The 15,521-nt window shown below is 40.9% G+C and overlaps 1 protein-coding gene across 2 annotated transcripts in view; it reads left to right on the plus strand.

The window, feature by feature from the left end:
* Nucleotides 1-15,521, plus strand: part of Rassf3 (Ras association domain family member 3) — a 64,706-nt gene that overhangs the window by 19,896 nt on the left and 29,289 nt on the right. The window contains exon 1 of one of the 2 annotated variants that reach the window (XM_090327992.1): nt 10,445-10,485. The exons of the other annotated variant lie outside the window; for it this stretch is intronic. The gene's annotated coding sequence lies outside the window, so the exon portion shown is untranslated. Of the gene's footprint in view, nt 1-10,444; nt 10,486-15,521 lie in introns of those variants that run through there. 2 annotated transcript variants of the gene reach the window in all.

Genomic DNA, 15,521 nt, shown 5'->3' on the forward strand with positions numbered 1-15,521 from the left:
CACTAGCCATACAGCAAACAAATCTAAAATATATCCACAGCAAACAAGCAAACAAACAAACAAAACCAAAACTGATCTCTCCAAAACAAATCTTCAAAGAAACAACCATCCCATTAAAAGGTGGGCTAAAGACTTAATTTTGGTAGATTAAGTGTAATTGATCAAGGTAGATTGTATTCATAAATTGACATGTTGAATTAAACCTTCGTACAACTACTTAAAAACAATACTTTTTTTTTTTTTTGTCTGAGTCCTTAAGTAGAAGGGACCAGGTGCCTGAATTAGGACATGGCAAGGTCATTTGGAAGTTGGCTTGCCTGTTCCTTTGGATGAAAGAAGGCTATGTCTCCCTCCTGTGTTCTTCTGACTCCAGTTGCTTAGGTGTGCTTTGTGGTTTCCAAGATACTTTCTGGACTGGCTCTAGGGGGTATCAGTTCCTTCATAGTTCCTCCATATTGGTTTCAGAACTTTTCTGTAACTCTTCTCTTCATTAAGGCCCTAAGTAGGTTTGGTATTATGCTCTACTTGTCTCCAGATGTTTATGTACCTAGGGTGAGGAACCAGTGAGAGCCACTGCTTGTGGATAGTGGCTGCATGGTTTCATGATGCAGCCTTGCTGGCAGGGATAAGGGAGTGTTTCATGACGGGTCTTCCTTGCCAGCCTGTGGTGAAAAAATGAGGGGCAAACATTTATGCATCTATGCCCTTTGTGTACTGAGATCACAGACCCTTTTGATTCTTTGGTAGTTTGAGTTAGAACCTTTTAAAGTTTTCAGTGGATCACATCACTTTTTGTTGTTGTTGTTCCAGTTCTGGGCACTGAACTCAAAGCCTAGGTACTGTCCTTGAGCTTTTTTCTTTTTTCTTTTTTTTGCCCAAGGCTAGCATTCACCACTTGAGTAAACAGTTCTACTTCTGGCTTTTTTAGTAGTTCATTAGAGGTAAGAATCTCCTGGATTTTACTGCCTTGGCTGGCTTTGAACCACGATCTTCAGATCTTGGCCTTCTCAGTGGGTAGGGTTATAGGCATGAGCCTTGGATGCTAGATTATCATTTTCGTTTTTAACAAATAGATGCTCTATAACTTCACTGAGATAAAATTGATATATGTATATAAAATACTTGGAGACATGTAATGTATGTAGTTTGATGAGTTGGACATGTGTTCGTACCCATGAGAGCATTGTCTTTAAGGTAATACACACATATTGCCTCCATTAAACTTTCCTCAAGTCAGTGTTAGACATGTGATATGATGTCCGTCCTTTTATCACATTTTTTTTGGGGGGGGGATAATCCTCTATTGTGAACTGTAGGCTCCATATTGTGTACAGCAGTTCTCTAGGGCTTATTCATCTTGTATATGGCAACTTAATATTCATTGACCAGGAACATTCCATCTCGCCTCCACCAAGCCCTTGGTAACCACCTTTCTATTTTGTACTTTCATAAATCTGACCATTTTAGGTGCTACCTCCTCTATGTGTAATTACTATCTTCTGTGCCTGACTTGTTTCACTTAGCATAGTGTCCTTAGTGTTGCCATGCTGTTGCAAATGGTACACTCCCTTGCTCAAAACAGCCTGAAAAGTATTCCCCAGTGTGTATACCATGCTTACTATCATTCTTGTTTAATGTCTTGTTTAGTTCTTGTTTTACATCACTGTGTCCAGATTCACTGACAGTTTAGGAGAAAAGATTTGTTTGGCTGCAGGCACTAGAGATTTCAGTCCATAGCCTTTGGCTTTGTTGATTCAGGATGTATGGTAGGGCAACAAAATCATGATGGTATGAATGGAATCCTGTTGGAGATGATATACTTCAGGCTGCTGGAGAGTAGAGAGATGGGCATGTAGCAGAGCAAGCATTCAGTACATGAGCCTTTGAGGGATATTTCATATTTATACAGTGGCCACATGGGTTGTTTCCTTGTGACTTAGAGCTTTGAAGCAGGAGAAGCCAAAGGTGGGGTAGGGACACTGGATGTAGAGACTAGATTTTTTTTCCCCCCCAGTCCTGGGGCTTGAACTCAGCGCCTGGGCACTATCCCTGATTTCTTTTGCTCAAGGCTAGCATTCTACGACTTGAGCCACTGAACCACCTCCGGCTTTTTCTGTATATGTGGTATTGAGGAATTGAACCCAGGGCTTCATGCATGCTAGTCAAGTACATTACCACTAAGGGTCATTTCCAGCCCTCATATGTTCTTGAATATAAGTATTTCTGTAGTTATCTGTACCATCCTAGTGATTCCCTAAAGCACTTTGTGATTGTCTGCCCTCTACCTAGAACCATCTACTTATAGTTAGGTATAGCAAATAATCTTTACTGTTTAGCTATGAAATGCTAATTAAAATGTTCTCTGGTCTATTGTTTACCTCATTACTTGTTTTCTCCTTGGCATAACTATTCTACTTCTAAAAGTTTTTTTTTAAAATTTATCTAAAGAGAAAAATCCCATCAGAGATATATGAGATCGCATTTCTAGAAGGGTAATTAAAGTATTGTTTTGGGCTCTATGTGGGCTGTATGTGTAATATCTCAGTCACTTTGGGGGGGACCTGAACCCCCCAGTAATAGAGTCATCAGCACGTAGTGAACCAAGCTAGGTATCATTTTAATAGCAGCACAGTGACTGCTGTCCACCTTCGGGCTGATGGAGAGCAGCCCCGCCACACGCAGGTGGTCAAAGCCACAAGGAAAATGCCACATGCAGGTGGTCGAGCACGTGAAGCATTTTTACAAAACAATTTGGCAGCTGATCTCAGGTACATGGGAGGCAGAGATAGGAGAGTCATAGTTCCTGGAAAAGTGTTAGTAAGACTCTATTGTGACAAACAGTTTGGATGGGCTGTGGTACACATCTATAATCCCAGCTATGTGGGGAGGCCAGATGCCGGTGAAGCTTGGTCTGAGGCCAGCTCCAGACCTTACCTAAAACATAAGCTAAAGCAAAAAGAGAAAGGGACATGGCCTAATTGGTATACTGTTTGCCTAGCATAGACCCTTGAGTTCAAGCTCTACTTTAAAAAAAAAAGAAAGAAAGAAAGGAAAAAGAAAGGAAAGCCTGCTCTTATGGCTCACACCTGTAATCCTACCTGCTAAGGAGGCTGGGATCTGAGGATTGTGTTTCGAAGCCAGCTCAGGTAGAAAAATCTGTGAGACTCTTAACTCTCATAAAGTATTTAAAAAAGCAAGAAGTGGTGCTGTGGCTGAAGTAGTAGAGCACTAGCCTTGAGCACAGAGATGCCATGGGACAGAGCTCAGGTTCTCAGTTCAAGCCCCAGGACTTACCTCCCTCTCCCCCCAAAAAAAAGAAAAGAAGGAGAAGGAGAAGAGAGAAAAAGAAAAGTTTTATGGTGGGAAGACGTGGCAATGGACCAACCTTAAATGTGCCAGATATGTAAGACATTCAGTAATTGAAAATTGTTTGTTGGACTCTGGATGTTCACTTACTGGTAGAGAGCTTTCCTAGCACATAGGAGACCCGGGTTGGATCCCCAGCACCACAAATAAAACCTAAAACAAAACAAATAATTGTGGAGTGCTTTGGTTTAAAAGAACGCCATCTGCATTCAGTCTCCATGAGTTTCTAATTTGGTTCTGCCACTTGGAGCTTTGTGTCTATGAGCAAGTTTCCTAATGTAATTGATAGTTGTGAACTGTTAACAGTTCTTCTTAGGTTACGGAGGATATCAAATAAGTTACTAAGGCTTGTAAACTTCTGAGAGCCTGTGTGGTCCTTGCTTAATACTTTTAAATTTCAGCTCTTGTCATTGTTAAAGGAATAAGATGCATGGAAAGTCACAAACACATTTAATGGGAAAGACTTTAAAAACAGCAAGTATAGTAATCATTCAATGTATGTATAAAGCTTTGTGGTCCCGAGTGCATGAGGTGGCTGAGGCAGGAGGCTCATGAACTACAGAGCAGTCCAGAATATCTAGACCTTATGTCTTATAAAAAATGGTTTTCAAATATAAGAAATTTTTTTTTTAAACCTGGGATAACCTAACTTGGGGTAATTGGACCATATCTCTTGAGTCCTATAACTGCCCTGTTTTCCAAAGCTGTTTTGTCCCGGAATCCCTGAGTAAAAAACCCAGCGTTTACTTGGTGTTTTAATCCTGAAAAGGACAATTTGATTTTGCACTATCTCAATCTCATTTGTTCCCTAGTGACTGACTATTGAAAAATAAATTCATTGTGGCATGAATATAGTTGTATGGAAAATATATTTTTTGTACAAAGCAACTTCCTAAGAGTAGTCTTAAGATTGTATGTAGTTTGTTAAACTTACTGTGGTATTTTGTTTTTCTTATATACAATTTCCTGTTCTTTAACGTTTGCGTGTCGGCACTGCAGAACATAAATATTTTGCTCTCCAAGGCTAGTAAGCCAGATGGACTTGGTTTATAATTCTAGGAAATAGCCTACACTGGCATCGGTTAAAATTGCATTTAAAAAGCCTGGAGCACTTTGATTAGAGTTTTGTGAGGTGGGGAGCCAGGAATGTCTAAACACCCCATGTTCATGATGATGAAACTGAAATGCTGGGAGAGAAGGGATGAGTGGGGGGGTGGAGCTGGAGGTGAGAGGGAGGCCCAAGGAACACAGCTGGAGGCCACATCGCAGCTAAAAGCTAAACACCCAAGGTTTCTCAGGGGCATCTTACGTTACTATATCACTGTAATGGTCTTCTTACTAATGTTTGTCTACATAGAAGTATGTTTTATTCCTCCAGCTTTTTAAATAAAGTGGTCACCACACTTACCCAGTGACCGCAGTATAAGTGCTCTGAGCTTGGTAAGGCCTGGACAATGACAAGATTTTTTTTCTTTTTTAAACAGATGGGAATTGGTGTTGATCTCCCTGCTTTCAGTAAGAGGGCTTCTTGAATTTATTCAGTGGTGTTGGAGATTGAACCCAGGGCTTTGCTGCTTGTGCTAGGCCAGCACTGTATCAGTGAGCACACTCATAGCCCCGTTGAGCAAGTCTTCACCACCTATTTGGTTGAGAGTTTTTTGTGGGTGGACTGAAAGGGAGTAAGGGGAGTGGGAGACATCATTGTGAGTGGTGAATATATTCCAGGTCCTAAGTAAATCACCTTTTGTTCTAGGTAAACATTGTTTTATTAAGCCAGCTTAATAAAACTTAGTAGCCTTCTTCCACAAAAGAAGTTTGAGGAAGATTAAAAATGAAGCATGTTGTATCTTCACAGAGTCTTCATCTATATACAAATACTTGATTATATATATATATATATATATATATTTTTTTTTTTTTTTTTTTTTTTTGCTTTTCCTGGGACTTGCACTCAGGGCCTGGGCACTGCCCTTCATTTGCTCAAGGCTAGCACTCTACCACTTGAGCCACAGTACTACTTCCAGCTTTTTCTGTTTATGTGTTACTAAGGAATCAAACCCAGGGCATCATGCATGCTAGGCAAGCATCACTCAGCCACTCTCCCATACCTTGAATTTTGAAAGCTGAAGTATAAAAATAATAGTTAAAAACATTCACAGATTTTAATTTATGGCTTAATAAGTCTTTCCATGTGTAGAGCTACTAACCAGATAGAAACATAGAAATACATTTTTGTCATCCAGAAGATTCCTGTTTCAGTTCTTAATAACTTCCCCACAGTTTGGATATAAACTCTGTTCCAACTTATATCACCATAAACAATTTTGTGTTATCTTGATTTCCATATAAATTGTGCAGCCTATACTCTTAGAGCTGGCATTTGCTGTCATTGTAACGCTCTATCATTCACTCATGTTGCTGAGTGGTGTGTGTGTGAGTTTATGTGTATATTGCTGGTACTGGTGTTGAACCCAGGGCCTCCCTTTCTTTTCTTTTTCTTTTTCTTTATTTTTTCTTCTTTTGGCCAGTCCTGGTCATTAGCTGGAAGGTGTTAGGTTACGGTTACATATCTACTTCCTGGCCCCTTCCTCTTTCTCTCCCTGTTTCCTGACTGGCATGAGGAGCTTTGGTCATCTATCTCTCCTTTGCCATGGCATTCCACCTCACCAAAGGCTTACAACGATGGGCTAAACAGTCATTAACGGCAGTCTCTGAAACCATGAGCCAAAATAAATCTTTCTTATAAGTTGTTTCCTTTAGATATTTTTCACAGTGATAGAAAACTGCTCCTACGATTGCTTCCTCTGTGTCAGGCTCTGTGCTAAGTGATTTATATCCCTTACCACCTTTACTTTCATGGCAATTCAGTAAGGACTGCACAGATCCTTTTACAGATGAGGAAACTAAGCCTTTGAGTGGTTTCATTTGCCTAGATTTATCTGGGCAAATGCACAGTACAGAAGCTGAACTTTTTGTGTAACTCTTAACTACAAAGGACAAAATTGGGCTCTCTTTATGACTATCAGTTTGTTAATAACTCTAAGAACCTTTGTTTTGTTTGTAACTGTATTAACTCCACTACCATTCTGGGAGAAGATAAATGATCCTTGTTTAGTTTGCTCCAGCATCATTTTTAGGCCCTCGAAGAGGGTAAAACAGGCTGAAGAACTTTTTTTTTTTTGCTAGTCCTAGGGCTTGAACTCAGGGCCTGGGCACTGTCCTTGAGCTTTTTCAAGGTTAGTGTTCTACCACTTGAACCACAGCACCACTTCCAGCTTTTTCTGTGTATGCAGTACAGAGGAATCAAACTCAGGGCTTTGTGCATGCAAAAGTAACACTCTACCACTAGGCCATACTCCTAGCCCCAGAGCTTCAGTCTTGAAGTGATTGTTCCATAGCAGCCAAGGTTAGAAATACCATGACACAGCCATGACACAGGAGGCACAGAGGAAAGGCCCTGATGAAATGCTAGGCTCTTGCTGGGACCAGGCTTTGTGTAGGAAGACATCTTTGGTCTGTGAGTTGAAAAGGGGCTATATCTCAAACATATGGGCATTACATGTGAGAGCAGGGGCCAGAGTGTGGAGTCTGTGCTCCACATTACAGGTTCTTGTGTGAATGGTGTGTGGGATGTTGGCTTGGCAAGCAGGTGGACCTGCATCCCAACCCAGTAAGGAGAGGGTTGTTTGACGCACAGCCTTTGAGTTGTTTGTTTCCCTCTTGGCAAAGATTGGTTGTGCAGGGCAGTGTCAGCATATAGAGAGGTAGAGAGGCTGGTGGAGATACAGGCAGTAGACACTGCCTGTGTGCCACTGAAGGTCAGGAGGTTGATCCGTGTGGGAGAAAACAGATGCAGGAGCACAAAACTAGGTGCAGGCTCCATAAGGGTGCACAGAGGCCTCAGGTAGAGCTGTAGGTTAATGGGTTAGCCAAGGTTGTATGTCACCATCATTCCAGAAACTTGTCTGACCAACATAGGGGCTTCTGACTGGTCCTGTCAGCCATTTGGTTTTGGTTTCTTTGAAATGGAATCTTACTGTGGCCCAGGTTGGTGTTGAGTTTGGACTTATCTCCTGCAGGCTCTACCACACCTGGCCAGTCTCTGGATTTCTAAAGCACTTTGGATAGCAAAACCCATCAACACTGAAAAACGGAAGGGAGGGCAAAGGACACATAATAGGAGTGAAGCTGGAATTATCACAGTGAAACTCCCTTGCACTTTAATGTATAAAAAAATGTTTAGGGGCGCCGGGAGTTTGGCCTAGTGGTAGAGTGCTTGCCTAGCATGCATGAAGAGCCACTTTCGAGTCCTAGATGCCACATATGTAGGAGAGCCGGTGCTGTGGCTCAAGTGGCAGACCACTCACTAGTCTTCAGGAGAAAAGCCCAAGGACAGTGCTCAGGCCCTAAGTTCAAGACCCAGGACTGACAAAAAAAATTTTTTTTAAAAGCACCTTGGAATTTGGATGGGTATTGCACTGTGCAATCAACAGCTTTTGAGAAGATGAGGTAGTTGAGGCTGGTCTGTTAAGAGCAGTTTGGGCTACATAGTAAGATCCACTCTCAAAATAGGAGGAGAAAGAGCCTCTTGGCTTCTTTCCCCACCCGTTTTCTCCCTACTCTGGCAAGGCTGTGGTAGCATGAAAAGGCCAAGAGGCTGGTGGAGGGAAAAGCACTAAATCAGAGTAGAACTTTTATTCTTATTACTCAGGTAATGCACTTCTGATCTGTGTGTGTGTGTGTGTCTTTGGGGGGATTTAGGAGAACTCAAAGTGGAGACTTTAAACTTTTAATTGCATGGAGAATTTGTTCTGTCTTTTGAGCCTGGGTCTCCTAGATTGTTTGTCGATTTGATAAACAAATTGGATCATCTCCTAACTACAGAAAAGGAAGCAGCAGCCCTGCCAACACTCCTGGACTGTGCTCAGAGATGACCTTACTGATAAGGCCAGAGCAAATATCTAACCAAAATGTGACTCATTGCTACACTCAGCATGCCAAAGTAACAACTGTTTCTCCTTTCCTCCCCCCTTTTATGTCAGGTGATACTTTATCATGGAGTTTTTGTATCTTCAAGAATGGTTTCAGCCAGGCAAGGTGGCTTATGCTTATAATCCTAGCTATTTAGGAGGCAGCGATTAGTTTGAAACCTGCTTGGGTAAAAAGTTAATGATACACTAGTTGATACACTGGTCAAAGTTGAACAGGGAGTTTGTGCCTGTTATTCCAGCTAAATGGGAAGTATAAATAGATCATGGTCCAGACTGGCCTGAGCAAAGAGAAAGACTTACTTGAAAAATAATGAAAAGGAGGAGTCATGGGTCAAGTAGTAGAGAACCTTCCTGACAAGTATAGCACCCATATACTCTTAGTCCTGCCAAGAAAAAAAAAGTTTCACTGTGAAGTGAGATCAGCTGTATTTGAAGTTTCATATTGATTCTTGGGTATTTTTGTTTAGACTATGTCAGATGACTTACTGGAAAGCCCCAGGACTGATATTTATTTTAAAGTACTCTTACTGCCAACTTATGTCTTATATCCATGGCATTGAATGATCAGGTCTTAGATTTTTACATTTACTGCCACTAACACGAACTTGTTACATGGCTTTTGCTTGTTTGTGGAAAAGACCTATACACACGCTTAGTATAGACATACGATCGCTGCGCCTAGATACTATATGGTGTAGAATTAGACATGTGACTTACTTAAAGACACAGGCCACTAAAAAAAATTAATGTTCCTTTCATAGTTTGTGCAACTGCATAGTGCATTCTGTATGACCTGTGTCCAGTATTCTGTTTTATTCATCCAAAGATGATTTGTAGAGACGATAGATTCATTATTTGTTGGGATAGTGAAGACAATACCACCTCTTTTGCCCCTAACTGGGAGTGTCAGATGCAGAGATGAATGAGGTCTTTTCAGTGCCTTTTGTTTAAATTCTTCCTGTTACTTTCTATGTATATGGTACCAAGGAATTGAACCCTGTCTTCATGCATGCTTAGGCAAGCACTCTACCACTAGGCTAAACTACCGGCCCCTTCAGGATACTTTCTAGGAGAGTTCCCTGAACATGGAATCATGTCATTGCTACCCTAGTAGTCACATTTTTCTTCTTTCCTAAACTTGTGGAACTTGGGAAAGTTTGACTGTTTCAGTGCATAATTTGAAGTGTCTTAGTTTAAGACTTAAAAGTCTTGGTATTCACATTGTTCTGCCATAACACATTTCTACAAATGGAGAGACTTAAACAATAGAAAGTTACCATGGCTCTGGAGCTTACTGGGAAAATGAGTTCAGAGGTTATTGAGGTTGCTTCCTTCTGAGCTGTGAGGACAGGATATGTTCCAGGCCTCTGTCCTGATTAGTAGGTGAGCTTCTCTCTGTTGTCCCTACTCTTACAAGAACAGCAGTCAGATTGGGCTAGGATCACTGTAGTGCTCATTTAAACTTGACCTCAGTTAAAGATCCTTAGATTCTGAGATATTGGGAGTTAGACCATCAATATGTGAAATTTCTTTTTTACAAATAAATGCACAATGATAGCTCTGTGTGTGTGTGTGTGTGTGTGTGTGTGTGTGTGTGTGTGTGTGTGTGTGTGTGTGAAGGCTGATTCTTGCACCTACCAGGTGGGTAGATGGATGGAGAGCTGTTGTAAGGGCCTTTCCTTTAGTCATCTGAGCAAGTTCATTTTGAGAATACAGAATAAGATTGAGCTGGGGTCTTTAATTCAAACTGGTTTATAGATGATGCTCAGGCTTTCTTCTGAGCCATACAGGTGGAAATCTGTAGAGGTTTTCAAATTTACTCCATGCTCATAAGTTTCTATTAGTGTTTAGCTCTTAATGATTAGACATATTTGATCTAACTTTTTGATTAAAGGTTTGTGGTGTCTTGTTTATTTGATATGCTTTTTTTTTTCCTCTTCAAAAAGAGGCTGTAGCATCACCCATTGTTGTATGAGGTAAGAATTGCTTGGACATTTGTTTTGTGATGGGAGAGAAACAGGAATGTTCACAGAACCAGCATGGGGCCCTACCCTACCCACACACAGCAGAGAGCCCTGGTGTCCAAAGAGGAGCCTTCTTCTGAAATGCACTAGAGCTACTGTGATTCGTATGTAGTTTTCAATTACAGAAAACTAAAACCCAAACCCCCAAAACATTACTGTTATAGGAGCATAACATTATTTTTTTCCAAAATGTCCATTAAAAAATTGAAACCAAGTGGTTGTCATAGAATTAGAACAGAATTTATGAACACAGTTTATTGAAAAGAATAGTTTTTTTGAGATTACTTATATATACAGAAACTGTTGGACTTTCAAGTGCTTGCTAAGTCTTGTGGGAGATAAAGAAGGCTATAAGTGTATTTATGGGGTAGAATAGAAGTTTTAAGATCATATTAATGGGAAAGAGTAGGACTTAGGGTTTATTTGTGGCTTGATGAAAATGTTGTAAACTGAGACCAGGGTAATGCTGTAGCCAATATGCTAAAACCATTCAGTCATACTGTAAAATGTGTCTATGTTATGGTATATGAATTACATTCTGTAATTCCTTTGAGTCTTTTGAATGAAATTGCAATGTTGATTAGATTTCAAAATAGATGTGATTCCCTACTTGATTTTTCCACTGTTCTGACCTTCTAACACAGTTTGAAAGATCAAGAGCAGCAAGCACTCTTATCTTCTGATGTGGAAAAATGCTGAGTAGCCTCAAATTTGCCCAGTGAAAGTTGTTTGCACAGCCTTAATCTGTAAGCTCAGAGATAAGAAAAAAATCACACCAGGCTCAAGGCCCACTCAGGCACAAACTGACCAGGGGAAATGGGCTGCCTTGCTCACTGGATGGAAAACAAAATCCAGGATTTCCTCATTTGAGTCCCTTAATTTTGGACTCTTCTAAGCTATCAACCAAGTGGTCATCTGAAGAAAAATAAAATGCTGGCAAATGCAGTCGCATAGTGGGCCTCAAGGCTATTATTCTGTATGAAATAAACCAGTCACTAATGACAACTATTGGATGATTCCACATACAATCAGGTAACTAAAGTAGTGGAACTCAATAGAGAGAGAGTGGAAAGGCAATTAGGAAACTTGCCTTATTAGCAACTTACTAACTACTTAGGAGTTAGTGGTTAATGAGAACGGGTTTTAGTAGGAGAGGATGAAAAGTTCTGGAGAAGGATTGTGACAATGATTGCATAAGAGGGATTATACTTAGTGTCACAGAAAGTACAATTAAATGGTTCAAATAGAAAAGTTTATGCTATATATATACATATCCCAATAAAATAATTTCTTTTAATGTAAGTGTAAAAATCAGAAGGAAAGAGGATGGGACTTCAGAATTTTGCATTCTCCACTTTTTTTTTTCCAGTTTTGGGGATCAAATCCATAGCTTCTTACCTACTAGGCAAGCACTCCACCATGTCTGTTGCAGCCTCTGGTGTATCAGGATTGACAAGGACGCACAGTGAGGTGGCACCTGTGCCATTTTCATTTTTGGCCTGTCAGCCCCTTAATGGTGCATCTCTTGTGTTTCAGAAGTAAAGCACCTCGGCACTGGGGCAGGATAAAAGTATTCCCCAAGGCCTTGTAATCACAAGAGGTTGTGAAAAGTAAGTTTACTTAAAAAAAAAAATGGTGCCATGATGCATTGTGCTTCCTGGATGGAAGTACAGATAGCATTATTTGGGTAATAGTTGATGAGTTGACCTTGAGATATAGAAACAATATAAAATGGGAAGGGCAGCAAGTGGGCTAGCCACAATCATGATCTTTTTTTTTTTTTTTTTTTTTGCCAGTCCTGGCACTTGAGCTCAGGGCCTGAGCATTGTCCTTGGGCTTTCTCAAGGCTAGGGTTCTACCACTTGAGCCACAGCACCACTTCCAGCTTTTTCTATGTATGTGGGGTGCTGAGGAATCAAACCTGGGTCTTGGTGCATGCTAGGCAAGCGCTGTACCAATAGGCCAAACTCCCAGCCCCAGCATGATCTTTTAAAAGACAAAATGTCTCAAGAAGAACAAACATGTCTCTCAACACTATAAAAATTCCTCAAGAAGCAGAAACCCTCCTGGGTGCCAGAGAAAATGTGTGCCTCACCAGAAGGTGAGCAGCCTCTAGCCTTAAGCTGAGTTATTGGCGGGGGGGGGGGGGGGGGGGGGGGGGGGGTGGGGGGTGGGGGGGGTGGGGGGGGTGGAGGGAGTTGGAAGAGGGTAGATAGATAGATAGATAGATAGATAGATAGATAGATAGATAGATACAGTCAGGTCCTTAGGGAATTAATGTACTAGGCTGGGAGTGGCCCAGAATACAAGCATAAACCAGGTTAACAGTGCAATATAATAAAGCAAAAAGTTGGTGTTTTGGGACAAGTGGTGACTGTGGAGTGGGAAAGCTCAGCATAGCCAGTGTACAAGCACCATAGTCCTATGGATGTTTTTAGAGAGATGTCTCTTCATCTGTTAAATGACTTCTTTACTGAGGGTCATGGGAGGAGGTAAGAGGTATCCCGAAAGGTGAAATGGGGTGAGGATGTTATATTTTTGGAATACTTTGAGAGAATTTCCTGATAAGCTTAGTGTTTCCTTCCAAGTGAAACTTGGACTGTGGTTGTTTTCTTACAAATGAAAAAGTCAAACATTCTGGACAGGTTTGGAAGAGCTGTGTTTCTAGCTCTTACATTGTGTCCTGAGGTGACTCTGAATTGAGCAGAGTATCTAGGTTGCTTTTGTTTTGTTTTGTTTTTTAATATCTTCTGTTGGTTTGAAGTTTGTGAATTTTACAACAAAAAGTGTCAGTTGGCCACTTTGTTGTGGATTGGGGATTCCAACAATTTTTAAAAAGCAAAATTTGAAAGGAAATTTAGAAAAAAAGTCAAAGCACTAAGAATTATTAACGATAATGTTGCTGGAAACAAATCCTTTATGTTTCCAGGAAAAGGAAAGCTAGGCAATAATTACTTAAAAACAACATTAGGCTTTCTACCTGCTCTTTATTCCATGACCACTGAGCAGTTACATTTAGAACAATTGAAACTGATACTTGAAAGGAAAAGTATTAAAGAGCAGTTTTTTCAGGTGTGGGAACTAGGAGTTTATATTGGCCAATGCTGTGAAAAGATCTAAAATGGTGCTTTAGGTTTCATAAGGTTAGTATCTACTCACACATATAATTTTTTGACCTTTAAAAAGAAAGTCACAAAACCTTGAAGGAAAAAAAAATGTAGTGATTAGGGAAATTTCCTCTTAATATTTTTTCCAATAACTAAAATAATATCTACTATATGTAGAAGTTTGTGTAAAATCATTCTCTTGGGACAACTGTTGATTTTGCTCGGAGCAAAAATGGTGGAGCATGTTTTGGCCCAGCTGACCTGTCCTTATCTTGTCTTGAGCAGGTCTCTCCTTCTTCCTCTCTCTGGGAAGTGTCCCCAAGCCTTCTTGCCCCTCAGCCTCCTGAACTGTGTTAGTAGATTGCCCTTACCTGTGAGGTCTGCTCGTATTTTTTGTGTCTGGGACTTTAACAGCAAGTATTTTGTAGAGAGAATGAAGTCTTGCCTTGTGGGCAAGTTCAATTCATGTTGTTCCTGTATGCATGGTAATTTCTGATTTACTTGGTGCTTAGCAGGTGTTCAGAAAGTTCTTTCCAGGATGGCAATGCTCACAAAAGCTTTCTTTCAAATTTGCTTATTGAGAAGGAATGAAAAATAAAAACAATTATTTACTTAGCACCAAGCCTTGCTTGAAGGTTTGGAGTCCAAAGCAGATCAAAATCTTTGCCACTCAGGAGCTGTGATTGCTATGGAGGGATGAGGTTTAATAAGGTGAGTGCTTAAGGGCCTGGGGCTGCGGTATAGCCTAGATAGTGATAAGCTTCAAGGAGCAAAAAGTAAAATGTGTGTGTATGTGTGCATGTTGAGAAAGAGAGAATGTTGAGTGTTACTTTTTTTTTTTTTAATGTCAGTCCTGGGCTTGAGCTCTGAGCACTGTCCTTGGACTTTCTCAAGGCTAGAGCTCTACCACTTGAGCCTCAGCACCACTTCCGGCTTTTTTCTATGTATGTGGTAGCGAGGACTCGAACCCGGGTCTTCATGCATGCTAGGCAAGCACTTTAACCACTAGGCCAAACTCCTGGCCCCTTGAGTGTTACTTTTATGTGAAATGTGTCTTTAAGCCTCAGCTGAAGGCAAGACCTCACTCTCTGGTGTTGACATGGCCTGGCCTGATAGGTTCTGGGCCTAATCTGGTTGGTAATGAGGGCACCAGCCACAAGGCTCAGGGCTGGAAGGAGAATTTATGTGTGGACCTTGGATATACATGAAGAGTAGTTGAATGCTTAGAATATTGTCAAGCATGCAATAATTTTTACTCTTATTTTTTTTTGCCAGTCCTGGGGACTGAACTCAGGGCCTGAGCACTGTCCTTGGGCTTTCCTCAAGGCTAGTGCTCTACCACTTGAGCCACTCCCAGTCCTGTTGTCTTCTTGATAGAACTCTGGGCTTGAAATAGAAACAGGAGGGGCCATTTTCTTGGGGGGGAAAAGTGACCAGTGCTAGAAGCAGATATTATATAAGTACCATAGTTGGAGCATTCACAGTAAGTTGGTTCCCCCTTTCCCAATCTTCCACACTGACCTCCAGATGTCTCCTCTTCTGTCCCTGCGTCCACCCTGGAGGAATGGGTTGTAAGGCAGGAAACACTGATCGGTATAAGACAGCGCTTCTTGTGTTATTACCTAGTGAATGATTAGGTAAAAGGAAGAAACATTCTCAAAACATAGAGTTGTAAAAATATACACAGATAAAGGGAACTAAGTGATTATACTTTGTTGCACAGGATTGAGGACCCAGCCTATCTCTGTCCCCTAGGGAAATAGCCTGGAAACCTCAACAGGGCATTTAGTAAGAAGATACCCTGTTCAGAAGGTTGTGAGGATTTGTACCACAGTGTCACGCTTAGGGGATTCTTGTTGTTCAGGGAGTTGGAAACTTCTGGTGAATCACCTAGCAATTTAGATTCTTCAGAACACCCAGTATTCCAGCTATATGAGAAATAAGAAGTTTAAATTACCATTGTATTTATGTTCCTTTTTTTTTTTTTATCTTTGAGAATCAAGGCAAGTTATTGGATTAAGGGAGTTTGGCCT

Source organism: Megascapheus bottae, chromosome 2, assembly GCF_031878675.1.
Source record: "Megascapheus bottae isolate mThoBot1 chromosome 2, mThoBot2.hap1, whole genome shotgun sequence".
In the NCBI taxonomy this organism is placed as follows: Eukaryota; Metazoa; Chordata; class Mammalia; order Rodentia; family Geomyidae; genus Megascapheus; species Megascapheus bottae.